The 15,320-nt window shown below is 45.4% G+C and overlaps 1 long non-coding RNA gene across 1 annotated transcript; it reads left to right on the top strand.

Moving 5' to 3' along the window:
• Nucleotides 1–4,853: 4,853 nt before the first annotated feature.
• On the top strand, nucleotides 4,854–15,082 carry LOC310889151. Its single transcript, XR_014576404.1, has 2 exons — nucleotides 4,854–8,953; nucleotides 10,398–15,082. It is a non-coding gene; the product is annotated as an uncharacterized lncRNA (long non-coding RNA).
• The last annotated feature ends 238 nt before the right edge of the window (nucleotides 15,083–15,320 follow it).

Genomic DNA, 15,320 nt, shown 5'->3' with positions numbered 1-15,320 from the left:
GAGATGACTGAGGGGAGACCTCATCAACGTGTATAAATATCTGAGGAGAGTGTGCAAGAGGATGGAGCCGGTCTCTTTTCAGTTGTGCCAAGTGAAAGGACAAGAGACAATGGGCACTAACTGAAGCACAGGAGGTTCTGGCTGAATATGAGGGGGCACTTCTTTACTGTAAGGGTGACAGAGCACTGGGACAGACTGCCCAGAGAGGTTGTGGAGTCTCCTTCTCTGGAGATATTCAAAACCCGTCTGGATGCCATCATGCACAATGTGCTTTAGGTGATCCTGCTGAGCAGGGGTGTTGGACTAGATGATCTTCAGAAGTCCCTTCCAACCTCAACCACTCTGTGACTCTGTGTAACACTGAGGTCTCGATAACAAGGGGATCTCCTCCTTCTTTTAGGTCTATGCTGCCGGCCCAATAGGCAGCTCATGTAGTCAATGAGTACTTTTGATCACCCAGTTTTATTGGGTTTGCATGGCAAGGTTTTAGTAGCACAGGGCTGTAGGAGTGGCCTCTGTGAGAAGAATCCAGAAGCTGCCGCATATTAAATAAAGGCCAGTTTCAGCCGGCTCCAAATGGACACGTTTCTGGCCAGAGCCGAGCAAATAAGCAATGTTGTTTGAGCTTCTGGGAAAGCAGATTTAAGAAACAAACTGCTGGGGAACTGCAGCTGGGAGAGAGGGGTAAGAACCAGCCTTGCAGATCCCAAGGTCAGTGCAGCAGGAGGGCAGGAGGTGCTCCAGGCACACAGCAGCAGTTCCCCTGCGGCCTGTGGAGAGGCCCCTGGTGGAGCAGGCTGTCTCCCTGCAGCCCATGGGTCTCACATGGAGTAGATCTCCATGCTGCAGCCCGTGGAGAGGAGCCCACGCAGGAGCAGAGGGTCTGGGGGGAGCTTCCACCCGTGGGAGACCTGTGCTGGAGCAGTTTGCTCCTGGGGAGTGGACCCTGTGGTGTGGAGCCACGTGGGAGCAGTTCTTGAAGAGCTGCTGCCTGTGGGCAGCCCCTGCAGGCTCAGTTTGGGAAGGACGGCATCCCGTGGGAGGGACCCCACGTGGAGCAGGGGCAGAGAGTGACTGTGAAGGAGTGGTGGAGAAAAAGTGTTAGTGATTAACCGCGGCCCCCATTCCCTGTTCCCCTAAAGTTCAATAGTATCATCAACCTTACAGACCATATTGGAAGTACATATAGCACCAACCTGCACCTCATTGTGGTTTTACAGGTTGCAGTAAGGTCTCCCACAACCACAGTGTACTGGGTCTGGCTGGGATGTTAACTTTCCCTGCAGCAGCCCATACAGTGCTGTGCTCTGCACTTGTAGCTAGAACAGCACTGATATCACACCAGTGTTGTGTCTACTGCTGAGCAATACCGCCACAGCACCAGGACTCCCTCCAACCCCCCAGCGCCAGCAGGCTGGGGGTGGGCGAAAAGTGAGGAAGGAACGTCATCAGGGCAGCTGACCTAAACTGACCAAAGGGGTATTCCATACCATATGATGTCACACCCAGCAATAGAAGGTGGAAAAAGGAAGAAGAGGGGAGGGGTGGGCTCTCATTATGAAAACGTCTGTCCTCCCAAACAACGGCTATGTGTGTTGAGGCCCTGCTTCAAGGACGTGGTCAAGCATCACTTGTTTATGGGAAGTAGAGAGTAATTTCTTTCCTCTGCACTTCCACACAGCCTTTGCTTGTTTGTTTTTTGTTGTTGTTGTTGTTGTTTTGTGTTTTTTTTTTCTTTTCCCCTTTCCCTTTTGTCCCCTTAGTTGAATTGTTTAACTAATAATTATTTTTCCTTAATAATTATTTTTTCCTTTAATTAAATTATCCTTATGTCAAACCATGAGTTGTTTCTTCCCGTTTCTTCTTCCCCTCCCCTTCTCAGGAGGGGGAGTGAGAGAGCAGTTGTGGTGGAGTTCAGCTGCCTAGCAAGGTAAAACCACCACAGTCCTTTCTGGCACCCAATGTGGGGCTCTAAGGGTTGACATAACAACAGAATTGATTAAAACTCTTACAACTAACACACTTACTTGCTAGTCACCATGTTCAGTTTCCTGTTAATATTTTCTTGTTTTATCATGTGTCATGTAATCCGTGTCATGTTCTCCTTTCTCCTCTGTATCCAATCCGAGGGTGTGCTAAAATCTATGTTCATTTTTTTTTTAAATTCATTGTGCTGTCAAGCAGCACTGGCCTTGCGTTTAATCTGGCATTCAGGCTCTACACTGTTATCATGTGGGTCTCATGGAAACTACCTTTTAGAGAATGTTCAGAATTACACTGCCTTCCTTTCATCATCTGGAAGTCAGTTTATGAATAATATCGGGAATCGTACCTATTCCTTCTTTCACAGTGGGCTAATTACAACAGTTTTTGAGCACTTAGAATATCCGTGTTTAACCCATATACTCCTATTGCTAAATCTGAATAATGGGTTTCCTCTACTCTCTAAGGTTAATTGACTGTTTAGAAATCTTACACAGGAATTTGCCCCGAGACAGTCTGGTGGTGGGTGGCAAGGTGTGTGGGAGGATATAGGCAGGTACCTGTCATGGTTGTTTCCTCCGATAGTTTTGAACTTCACCCCTGAACAAGTGCAAAATCCTAAAAACCTGATAGAATATTTGAGAGTTTTATGCCCTGAACCTGACAATGCCGGAGAACGACAGCTTGCAGCACTCTGCTGGGTCCTGGCTTACATCTATCAGACACTATTTAGCACCACTCAGCACCCTCAAGGGAGGGAGGAGGTCTCTGAATCTGATGACCAGATAACACATGCTGTGGCTAACCCAGAGGACCAACCAATTATAGTATCAGTCACCCTCGTAGTCAAGACAAAACAATGGAAATGGAAGTCAGCTCATTTAGTAAGGGAAGAAGCCTCTCCTAAGAAGGAGAGAGAAGGGGAAAAGGCAGGCAGCTCTAAAGCAGAGCCATCACAAAAACAGCAGGGAGACAGAAATCATAAATGAATCAGAAACCACCCAATCCCTATCCCTGAGTGAGTTGCGAGAAATACGAAAGGAATTCAGTCGACATCCAGGTGAGCACATCCTCACCTGGCTGCTTCAGTGCTGGGACACTGGAGCCGATAGCCAACAACTAGAAGGCAATGAAGCCAAGCAGCTGGGATCCCTCTCTAGAGAAAGGGTCATTGACAAAGTAGTTGGGAGAGAGACACAGGTTCTCAGCCTCTGGAGGTGACTCCTGGCAGGTATGAAAGAAAGGTATCCCCACAAGGAAGATTTTGTATATCAAATAGGCAAGACGACCACTACGTATAAAGCTCTCCAGCACCTGTGGGAATTAGCTGTGCTGGAGATGGTTTATAGTGATTTGGACAATGCCCAGACACCTAAAGATCCAGATAAAGTCCAGTGCACAACATCCATGAGGTGTAAGTTTCTGTGGAGTGCACCATCATCACATGCCAGTACACTGGCAGTAATTAATAGGGATGAGGGGATGGTACCAATAGTGGATACTCTGTCCTGCCAGCTTCAAAAATTGAAGTGGCTCAGGTGGACCTGGGCTGGGGGCATAAGGGTGAGCTGTTTGTAGCTTGATGGGCCCATGAAACATCAGGACATCTGGGAAGGGATGCCACATACAGATGGGTTCATGATCAAGGGGTGGACCTGACCATTGAGGTCATCACACAGGTTACCTGAGTAGGAAACCTGTGCTGCGATCAAGAGAGCCATGAGGGTAAAATCTCCCTGGAACAGGGGGAGGTGGCTAGGATTTTGATACGGTGAGGCCTGGCAAAGTGACTATACTGGACCACTCCCACAAACCCACCAAGGCAAACGGTAGAAGCAACTACTGGGTGGCTGGAAACACCTCCATAAACCATGCCATGGCCCGAAACACTATCCTGGGCCTGGAAAGGCAAGTGCTGTGGCATCATGGTGCACCATGAGAGAGTTGAGTCCAACAATGGGAGTCATTTCCGAAACAATCTTGTCACCTCCTGGGCCAACAGGCATGGCATTGAGTGGGTATATCACATCCCTTATCACCCACAAACCTCCGGGAAGGTTGAGAGATACAATGGACTGTTACAGACCATGTTATGAGCATTGGGTGCTGGGACATGGAAACAATGGGACGTAAATCTACCAGAAGCCACTTGGCTAGTTAACAATGGAGGGTCTGACAACCATCCTGGTCCTGCTGAAACATAACCCCTACACACAATGAGAGGAGCTAAAGTCCCCATAATGCATGTAGGGAAGTGGCTGGGGAAGGCGGTGTGGGTTGCTCCTACCTCGGGAAAAGGCAAACCCACTAATGCAATTGTCTTCACCCAAGGACCGGGGTATACCTGGTGGGTCATGCAAAAGAATGGGGTTATCAGGTGCGTGCCTCAAGGATTAGTTTTCACCATGGGAGAAAACTAATCTGTAATCTAAGTTATATGTTGTAGGAAGACACTGCAGGATCAACGTCAGGTCAACTTTGCAAGGAACTGGGCAAGTGCAGCAACAACTTGAGCTAAGCTGGTGCTGGTGTCCAGAAATCCAACTGTGCCTGCCCTGAGTGACCACTTTGGCAGATGAAGACTAAATCATCACCAGTTATGAACATTTTTTTAGAAAGACCTATAGAATGAAAAGATGTACCTACTTATTGATCTGTTAAAGGATAAGGAACAATGGTCATGAGAATACTTATATGCTAAAGTATGTGGGACCTGAAAGCGACACAAATGTTATGGAATAAGGGGTGGAGGTTGTACTGGGTCAGGCTGAGATGTTAACTTTCCCTGCAGCAGCCCGTGGTCAAGCATCACTCGTTTATGGGAAGTAGAGAGTAATTTCTTTCCTCCGCACTTCCACACAGCCTTTGCATGTTTTTTTTTTTTTCCTTTTTTTCCCTTTTTTCCCCTTTAGTTAAATTGTTTAATTAATAATAATTTTTCCTTAATAATTATTTTTTCCTTTAATTAAATTATCCTTATCTCAACCCATGAGTTGTTTTTTTCCCTTTTCTTCTTCCCCTCCTCTTCAGAGAAGGGGGAGTGAGAGAGCGATTGTGGTGGAGTTCAGCTACCTAGCAAGGTAAAACCACCACATACAGGCAAAGGGAACTCCCCAGCACTGGCTACTGTCTCTGTGCAAGGACTCAAAAAGTTGTTTGTGATTCATGGGCCCACTAGCTGGTTCTTTGGGTCAGCCTGGGCTTTTTTGGGAATCCCATAGGACCTTACTAGTCAACCACAGTGGACGAGAAGAGGGGAAGGACTTCTGGAACAAACGGCACAGGTGTTCACAGTATTGGTGGTCCCATTGCTACTCCTAGTATTGCCTACAATGGAGAAGACATCCCGCCCATGTAAAACAGGTGAAATATCCAACCTCCCACCCCATCATTTACCACCTACACAACAGTATTTGCTATTTTCTAAGCAGGAATCAAAAGGATATTACTTAATCAGGTACCTTCAGTATTTATGTTTACCTGTCAGATCTGGTTACAGCTGTCACTATAGCCAGACCACATGAAAGGACTTGAGGCACATCCCACACCCCTGCTGCACATTGGCCACAAGAGAGAGGACGTGAATCAGCATTCTCCAAATGTCTCTCTGGGGCTGAGAGGCTATTTCCTAGCTAAGGGCTTGCATGACCTCACCTTTTGGCTCCTTAACAAATGTCTACCCATGCCAGCTGTGTCAGAGCAGGGTCCTCAAGGCCCCACTCACCACAGCACCGGGGCAGTTTGTTGCTCAGTGGAGCAAAAAGGAGTGTGTCTATGGCTGAGCAGCCTTACACCTCCCACAGCTGCAGGACTACTTTTTCATTTGTGTGTGAGCCCTATGCCCATACACCATTGCATCAAGGGCTCTCTGCTCTCAAGGGAAAGGGGAACCAGGAGCTGGTGAACACCAGCAAAGGCAGTGCCCTCATCAGCGGTGCACAGTTGAGTGCCAGGGACAGGGTGCATCACCAGTCCCGCAGAAAGAAGACAATGAAAGAGGTCCAGACTCTGACTAGGGAGTGCAGTCAGAGGAGATGGGGCTGGCAACAGGACTGGAGACAAGCTACCGTATCTAGATGCAGGAGAGATCAGTGCAGGAGAGGAGATACCTACAGCATAGATCTGAGCTGCTGCAAGGAGACAGGGCAGAGACAGGGCCAGGGGACTGAAGAGTCAGGTCTGAGCTCAAAAGAGGCTCCCACAGGTGTGATGAAGTCACGGGGATGAAGATGCTCAGGTCCATATATACCTTAAAGGAGGCTGTAGTAAGGTGGGGGTTGGTCTATTCTCCCACGTGCCTGATGACAGGAAACAGGGAATGGGAGCAAGTTGCACAAGGGGCGGTCTAGGTTGGATATTAGGAAGAACTTATTTACTGAAAGGGTTGTTAGGCATTGGAATAGGCTGCCCAGGGAAGTGGTTGAGTCACCACCCCTGTAGGTCTTTAAAAGACATTTAGATTTAGAGCTCAGTGATATGGTGTAGTGGAGGACTTGTTAGTGTTAGGTCAGAGGTTGGACTCGGTGATCTTGGAGGTCTCTCCCAACCTAGATGATTCTGTGATTCTGTCCCTGATGCCGTTTTGCTGCAGCCTCGATTACCAGCAGAGGGCGGCGTTGCACCGTGCAGACATTTTAACACCAACTTGCTGGGGTTGTGGGAGGCCACAGGTCCTCTAGGGATACAAAGTCTATACTTTGTGCTGCAACTTCCTTTAAACTAACAAACAAAACCAAAAGAAAACAAACAAATTAAAAAAAAAAAAAAAACACAACGATGAAAATCTGAATAATCCAGCTTCCCATTCGTCACAGTTAAAATAACACACTCTTTTAGACAAGAGACAGCTGCCTGTTCCAACTTTTATTCCGTTACAGCATTGCCACCTCATCTGCAATTTTGTTTTCTCCAACAACTGCTAGTGGTTGTCCTACCACCAGCTCAAAGCCATAAAGCCCCAGTGTTTCTGTTAAACTGAAACTTTACAAGTAATAGGGGAACAGATGCAACGTCATGTCATTCCCTGTGAATAGGTAGAAAGCCTGAAAACATTCACAGAAATGCTATGTCAGTGTTGACTGGTATGTCACTCTTTTCTCTGGTAACTGAAAGAATGAAGTATTAAAAGAAAAAAGAAAAAGAAAAAGAAAGAAAGAGAAAAAGAATCATAGAATCATAGGATATCCTGAGTTGAAAGGGACCCATAAGGACCCATAAGGATCATTGAGTCCGGCTCCTGGCACCACACAGGTTTACCCAAAAATTCAGACCATGTGACTAAGTGCACAGTCCAAATGCTTCTTAAACGCCGACAGGCTTGGTGCCCTGACTACATCCCTGGGGAGCCTGTTCCAGTGCTTGACAACCATCTCGGTGAAGAACCTCTTCCTGATATCCAGCCTGAACCTCCCCTGTCGCAGCTTAACACCATTCCCTCGGGTCCTATCACTGGTCACCAAAGAGAATAGATTGGTGCCTACCCCTCCACTCCCCTCCGTGAGGAAGCTGCAGACCGTGATGAGGTCTCTCAGCCTCCTCTTTTCCAGGCTGAACAGACCTAGTGACCTCAGCCACTCCTCATATGTCTTCCCCTCTAGGCCCATCACCATCACTAAGATGGTGAACATCTTAGTAGCCCTTCTCTGGACACTCTCCAATAGTTTCACGTCCTTTTTGTACTGTGGTGCCAAGAACTGCACACAGCGAGTCGGCTGGGGGTGCACAAAGAACTGGGAGAGGACACAGCCAGGACAGCTGGCCCAAATGGACCAAAGGAATATCCCATACCATGTGGCATGATGCTGAACAGTAACACTGAGGGTAGTTGGCCAGGGCAGCTGCTATTGCTTTGGGTCTGGCTGGGCACTGGTTGGCTGGTGGTGAGCAATTGCATAGTGCATCACATTCTTTATTATTGCTGTTGCTGTTCACTCAAAGGGTGGTAGGCACTGGAAAAGGTTGTCCAGAGAGGTTGTGGATGCCCCATCCCTGGAGGTGTTCAAAGCCAGGTTCAATGAGGCCCTGAGCAACCTGATCTACTGGGTGGCATCCCTGCCTACGGCAGTGGCATTGGAACTAGATAATCTTTGAGGTTACTTCCAACCCAAGCCATTCTACGATTCTATGATTCAACGTGAGGCTCAAAGTTTTGAGATAACAACAGATCTCACCACAGCATGCTAAAACAATATCCTTACAAGATTTGGATCAGTTTAATAGTTGCTAATCACAATGTTGATTCTTTGATCTCAGGTCTGCTCTCCGTTTTCCAAATTGTATTATATAGCACATTACTTATTTTATGTCTTCCCTGTTGTGCTGTTTATCCTTTCCACGGGCTGGTTTAAGGTTATTAATTTGATGTACAGTGTAAGACTGGCTTATGACACAATAAAATTATTAGTCATGAGACTAATTTGGTGTTTGTACTCAGCATTGACATCACCTTCATACTTCAGAAACTATATATCGGAAACTATTAATAATTCCACTTTTTAACTTTTCTCCTCAGGGAGCCAACTTATGGGAGGGACAAGTGGAAATACTTTTCCCCACTTCTTCACTCTCCCTATCTCCTTCACCTCCCCCTTCTCTTCAAGGCTAGGTATGATAGTTCTTCTAAATTAGAATATCCTTGGGATGTTCAAACCAGCATGTTCCTATTGCTATGTCTCCTGAATGAGTTTCAGGATTTGTTTGAGGTTAAATTACTACTTAGGAATGCCATCCAGAGGTCTCTCCTGAGGCAGGATGGTTAGGAATTAGCAGGGAGTGTGGGAGGGTATGGGCAAGCACCTCCAGCAGGGGGCACCTCTGGAGCCGGCAAAACTGGCCCTTATCTAACAAGGGCAACCGATTTATTTGGGCAAGTTCTGGAAAAAAATTTGGAGTAATTCCAACCTCCAGAGAAGGAGGTTGGAACAACCTCAAGAAGGAGGAGAGATTGCTGTTATAAATTCAGAATAGGGGAGTCTGGCAAGAATTAGAACAATGTAGAAGAGATATTGAGTTATTGATAAGATACTGCCCTCATTCTCCAAGACCTGTCAAAGATGATAGAGAGTAGTTTGGTGATCACCTCTGCTAACTCCCTCAGCACATGTAGATGCATCCCATCAAGGCCCATGGATTTCTGTGCATTGATCCCACTCAGACACTCCCGAACCATGCCCTCCTCAACCAGAGCAGAGTTCTCCATTTCCCAGACTCTTTCTCCTCCCTTCAGGGTCCAGGAGTCCCAGGCGGGAATTTTTGAAGCAAAGATCGAAGCAAAGAAGGCATTCAGTATCTCCACCTTCTCAGCATCCCCTGTGACCAGGACAACCGCCTCTTTCAGCAGGGGACCCACATTATCCCTAGTCTTCCTTTTATTGTTTACATACTTTAAAAAACCTTTCTTATTATCCTTTATAGCAGAGGAGACAGGGACTGCAATTGACGCTGTCTCTGGAGAAGGAGCACACTCGAGGCTCTGGAAAGAATTAGAACAATGTAGAAGAGATATTGAGAATTTCGCCTTCCCTTGATACTAACAGTACTAACACTACCTGTGTATCCTCTTAGGGAGGTTCCAGTGGGACAAGGACAAATAAGTTATGTGAAATCCCCCCCATTACCAGCAGAGAGGTTAGGAGTTTTAAGAAGTGTTTTTTTTCTCTTTTTTTTTTTTTTTTTAAGAAACAAAGTCTTTAACTGAGGACCCTATAGGACTAGCAGAACAGTCAAATCCATTTCTAAGGCCTAATTTGTATTCCTAGGGGGGAAATGTTAATCTTGAGGATGTTATTCACTGGAGAATGTTTAGGAGGAGAATGATCTGGCAGGCAGCTATACAAAAATGGGAAAGAACTAACTCCCTCCCGGACTGAGAGTAATTCCGATAGAACAGAAATATCTGCTTATCCTACTGGGATAGTAACAACCCACAACACAGAAATAATATGAGAGACTCGGGGTCAGAATTAGAAGGTACTCAGGGATGAATCCTGAGGACCCGGTAGCCCAAAGGTTCTTGAAAGTTCATTTTGTGATTAAAGCCTGTCAAGATACACAGAAAAAGCTCCAGAACGTGGGAGGATGGACTGAACAGTGTAGGTAGTATGAAGGTGTATGTCAGGAGGGGATATGAGAAGGAAAAGCAGAGAGCGAAACTAACGGTGTTCACAGCATACTGGGTAGTGAGGCAGAGGGTTGGAGATAGAGCGACTTTTGGGAGGCATCGGGCCCAGGAAGGAAAGGAGAGGAAGAGAGATGAAGGAATGGCAGGAGAGGAAAGCTACCTGTGTTGCAGCCTAAATCCTAGCAGGGACAAGCTTTGAGAAGATGTTTTAAGTGTGGCCAGGCCAGCCACTTCAAATAGAAGTATCTGGAGGGTACAAGAAGGAGGAGAGATTGCTGTTATAAATTCAGAATAGGGGAGTCGGGGCTTCTCAGAAAGCTAGTTCCCTGATAAATGAAAAAGTGTACCTCAAGGGCTCCTCAAGTGTACCTCAATGGGGATCACCCTACAATTACTGTTGTGGGCAAAACAGACTTAGCATAGGAAGATTAATAAAATGTATTACCTGTTGCTGACGGGCTGGAGTGGTGAGAAGCACAGAAAAAAGCTGGGGGCACCTTCTCCCATCCACTCTCTTCCACCTCTTCCCTGCCCTGAGTGGCACGGAGGGGGCAGGAGTGGGGTTGCGGTCAGTCCGTGGTGCTTCGTTTCCACTGCTCCTTCAAGGTCACTCCCTCCCCTGCCCTGGTGCGGGGTCCCTCCCGCGGGGTGCCGTCCTTCCTGGGCTGGTTCTGTGTGGGTTTTTCCATGGGCAGTGGCTCTTTGGGAGGTTCTTCAGGTGTGGGTCTGTGCTGTGAGGTCTATTCGTCAGGAGCAGGTTGGTCTGGCTTGGGACCCCCTGGGGACACACACACACACACTCCACCTCTGTCCCCCATCACCTGTTCCTGCATGGGCTCCTCTCACCGGCTGCAGTGCGGAGATGTGCTCCGCTGTGGTACACCATGGGCTGCGGCGGGGAGGGAGGGTCAGCCTGCTCCACCATGGGCCTCTCTGTGGGCCGTGGGGGGCGCTTTGGCTCCGGCACCTGGAGCGCCTCCTCCCCCATCCTCTGCAACGACCTTGGTGTCTGCAGGGAGGTTTCTCACTCCCCACTCTCCCAGCTGCTGTTGTGCAGCAGTTTTTTTTTCCTTTTCTTGGATGTGCTTTCACAGAGGCACAAACTGCATTGCTCATGGCTTGTCTCTGGGCAGCAGTAGGCCCCTTTGGAGCCGGTTGACACTGGCTCTTATTCTCACAGGGGCTACCACTGCAGCCCCCCTGCTACCAGAACCTTGCCACATAAACTCAATACACTGAGGCAGCTAGGCCATTACTGGCCTGTAGAGTATCAGGGCTTAAATTAACTAATTAAACCCTAAATGTGATGGGGGTAGAAGGGGCTGGGATAACAGTACTACCCAAGCTGAGACTAGGGATAGAATGGTCACTGGGCAATTATTGTATGTACCCGAGGCACGGACTAACTTGGTGGGAAAGGATTTGATAATGAAATTGGGCATTCAAATAATAACTTGTTAGACTGGAAATATGGTGTTATTAATGAGGTGCTCTCAGACCCTGGGAGCAAAGATATATTTGTCTTTGAGTGGAAAGACCCTGAAATGGGGCGGAAGCAACAATGCAGACGGACAATTTTACCTTAAGGGTTTACAGGGCCACCGATTTATTTGGGCAAGTTCTAGAAAAAAATTTGGAGTAATTCCAACCTCCAGAGGAGGTGTTACTGTTACAATATGTGGATGATCTTTTATTGTCAGGACAGGAGAAAACAGCTGTGAAGGAAGCCACTAACAAGCGATTCGACTTTCTGGGAAAACAGGGCTTGAAAGTATTGGAAAACAAATTACAATACGTAGAATGAGAAGTCAAGTACTTAGGGCATCTAGTGTCTGAGGGAGAACAGAGAATAAATCCAGAGAGGATTCTGGAATTGTTGAGCTACCCCTACCCAAAACTAAAAAGAACTAAAAAGTTTTAAGAGAAAGAGGTTTTTAAGGAATTAGGAGTCACAAAGTCCAACGGAAAACGGATACTCCCTGGTGGGAGAGAAATGCTGAATAAAGTACTAATGAGGCAAATATTAACTGTTTTACATCAAGAGGGTCATTGGGGAATTCAAGCAATGTGTGACGCTGTGCTATGGAAATATGCATGTGTAGGAATACATATACTCTGGCTGAACAAGTATGCAGGAGTTGTGTAGTATGACAAAAGGTAAATAGGAAAATTATCCCCAGTCAGCCCAAAGGGGGGCGAGAACCAGGATTTCAATGCTTCCAAAATGTATAGGTAGATTTTACAGAACTCCTAAGAGTAGGCAGATTTAAATACTTATTAGTCTTGGTCGATCATTTGTCAGGGTGGGTGGAAGCTTTCCCTTCAGTATCTGCTACTGTGAACATAGTAACTAAAGTAATTCTAGAATAAATAATTCCCAGGTATGGAATTGTTGAAAATATTGACTCTGACTAAGGAAATCACTTTATGTCAGAAATATTGCAAGGGCTAATGTGGACTCTAGGAATTAAGTGGAAATTTCACACTCCTTGGCATCCTTCCTCATCTGGAAGGGTGGAGCGGATCAGACAGTAAAGAAGCAATTGACTAAGTTCTGGAAACTGGGCTTCCCCAAACCTAGTGCTTACCTTTGGCACTTCTCTGAATTCAAACTGCACCAAGAAAAGATGTGGGAGTTTCACCACATGAAATATTATTTGGATTGCTGTACCTGGACAAGGGGAATGAATTACCTCAATTTGAGACAAAAGATGCTTTTCTTAAGAAATATATAGTCGGGCTGTCGTTCTCCGTCATCTCTCAGGACCTGTGGATCATTAGCTCAAACCCCACCCTTGGAAGTCCTGATCCATCCATTCCGAGCAGGAGATTGTGTTTTGATGTGAATATGGAGAGAATCAAAGCTGCAACCTGAGTGGGATGGACTGTTCCAAGTGCTCCCAACTACTGAGACAGCAGGAAGAACGGCTGAGAAAGGGAGCACTCATACCTGGGTAAAAGCATCAGTTAACCCTGATACCTGAGAGACTGCATTAAGAAAGACTGTTAAGGTTAAAACTGTTGAAACTATCTATTGTAAACCTTTAACTTCTCTTTAGAAGAATTCTTAATGAATTAATGAGTAAAAGGGATTGGATTGCACAGAATTAGAGTGTTTGCAGGGAACACTCCCTGGAAGTGGGAGAAAGGGGGGTATTTAATCCCCACCAGAAGAATCCTTATTAGTTTGTGATTTTTATTGTCTTTCTTAATTATTACAGGGGTGTATATATACATAGACATGATGTATTTTAAGTTTATCTTAGTAATACCTATTCTTAATGGATTAGTGATAGGATGGAGGGAAAAATCAGCATTTCCAATTAATCCAGAACACCTCTCGAATTCTATCTCAAAATAATTGTTGGATTTGCACCCAGATGCCTAGAAAGACTGAAGGGACCTTGTCCCTGATTGCTGTTTCCAGCAGCAACTGTGTCTGGATTCTCTAGATTTCTAAAAATGACAGATCATACTCAGTCCTGGGAAGGAATAGATTTTGAAGTTGAGCTCCCTACACACAGTCCTGGCTACAACATAGCGTGTTATCAAAGATGCCTTTTAAACAACATTGATAGAAACTCAAGGGGCAATAGTACTGACCTGGGTGTGGAAATATCCATGAAGTAGAGAATAATCCATACTGTACCGAATATGGTAGCCACAGGAATGCAATATACATAATGCACACCAGATACAACATGAGAATCCTGTAACCAGATGGCCTGTCCCGAATGGCAAGGGCTGGTACTGGCTATGTGGCCATAAAGCCAGGAAGGTGTTGCCCCTAGGATGGAAGGGAGCTTGCACCCTTGGGCAATGATTCCAAAAGTAACTATTACTGAAGACCCACAAAGCTGAAGCCCCCTTGAGACCACACGTAAAATTAAGTGGACTCCAGATAATTCTCTAGTTCATGCCCTCTCTAGAGCATTTCACAGTTTTGGAAGGTGGGTTTTACTTTAGTTAGGGGTGAGTGAATTAAAAAAAAAAAAAACCACCTATTGTAAATATATCAGCTATCTTTGAAAAACTAGAAAATAACACTCTGGATGCAGTCCAGGAACTACAAAAGGAGTTAAGAAGTTTGCAAAAATAGTACTCCAGAATCGAATAGTATTAGATTCATTACTAAGCTCACAAGGAGGAGCATGCACCATAATTAATGCTACTTGCTGTATGTATGTAGATCATATGGGACGAATTTGACTGATCTCAAAAATATTTGGGAAAAAAACAAGATCCTACATAGAGCGGCTCAAGATGAAAATTCCTGGGGATTTAGAAACATTTGGGAGAAACTAACTTTGTGGTTACCTGAATGGAATTGGCTCAAACAACTATTTGTTGGTATTATAATAATAATGGCATTGTGTATCTGTCATCCCCTGTGACATCCGAAACAGAAGATTGCACCTTAATATTGGAAAAACTCAAGAGTGCAGTATGTGAAGAAGTGCAAAAACAACAATAGGAATAAGAAAAGAAGATGGGGTAATTGTGAGGAAACAAGATGTGTTTTTGCAATAGAAGGTGTTTTTGCAGTGGAAAATTCCACTAACCTTCCATATTCAAAAGTGATTGTGCGGCATAGCAGTGGGGAATATGTTAAACAGATAAGGGGAAGTTACCACTATCCCAAAATAAGCAGGATAGTTAAGAAAAACAAGGTGAGCAGTACAATATCAGTAAAAACAAAAATCACAGGCCTTCTAGTCATGAGAGAAGAAGGAAAAAAAAAAAAAAAAACCACAAAAAAAAAGGAAAATGAGAAATCAACGTTTGGTCAAATTAAATTGTACATATATGTTATAAAAGTGTGTCGAGTAGGTTGTGAACCTGTAGTACTCAGCCAATGAGGAAAAAAGGGAGAAATCAGGTGTCAGGTAATAGGGAGTATAGGGTTATGATAAACTTTTACTGTGCACTCCTGCTTGTGGGATGCCTGCCATTGCAATCTCAAATAAAACAGTTTCACAGAAGATCCTGTCTGAAGAAAATTATTGAGATTTTTCTCACACGATGACAATTAAACATTGAAAACATATTTCTCTGTCCTGAATCTAAGACTAGTGGGTTGTTTAAAGGACCCCCTTGCCCAGGATGGAGTAATGTATGATGGACAGCCACTTCTAAAGGGTGGATGTGTACACGCAGTCCAAGTAATATCTTAAAGGGTTTAAAGAGCCAAATTAGCATATTTAAAGGAACTGTTCAG

Source organism: Anser anser, assembly GCF_964211835.1.
Source record: "Anser anser genome assembly, chromosome: Z".
In the NCBI taxonomy this organism is placed as follows: Eukaryota; Metazoa; Chordata; class Aves; order Anseriformes; family Anatidae; genus Anser; species Anser anser.
The sequence above is the reverse complement of the archived record's forward strand: the minus strand, read 5'-3'. Positions and strand labels throughout refer to the sequence as shown.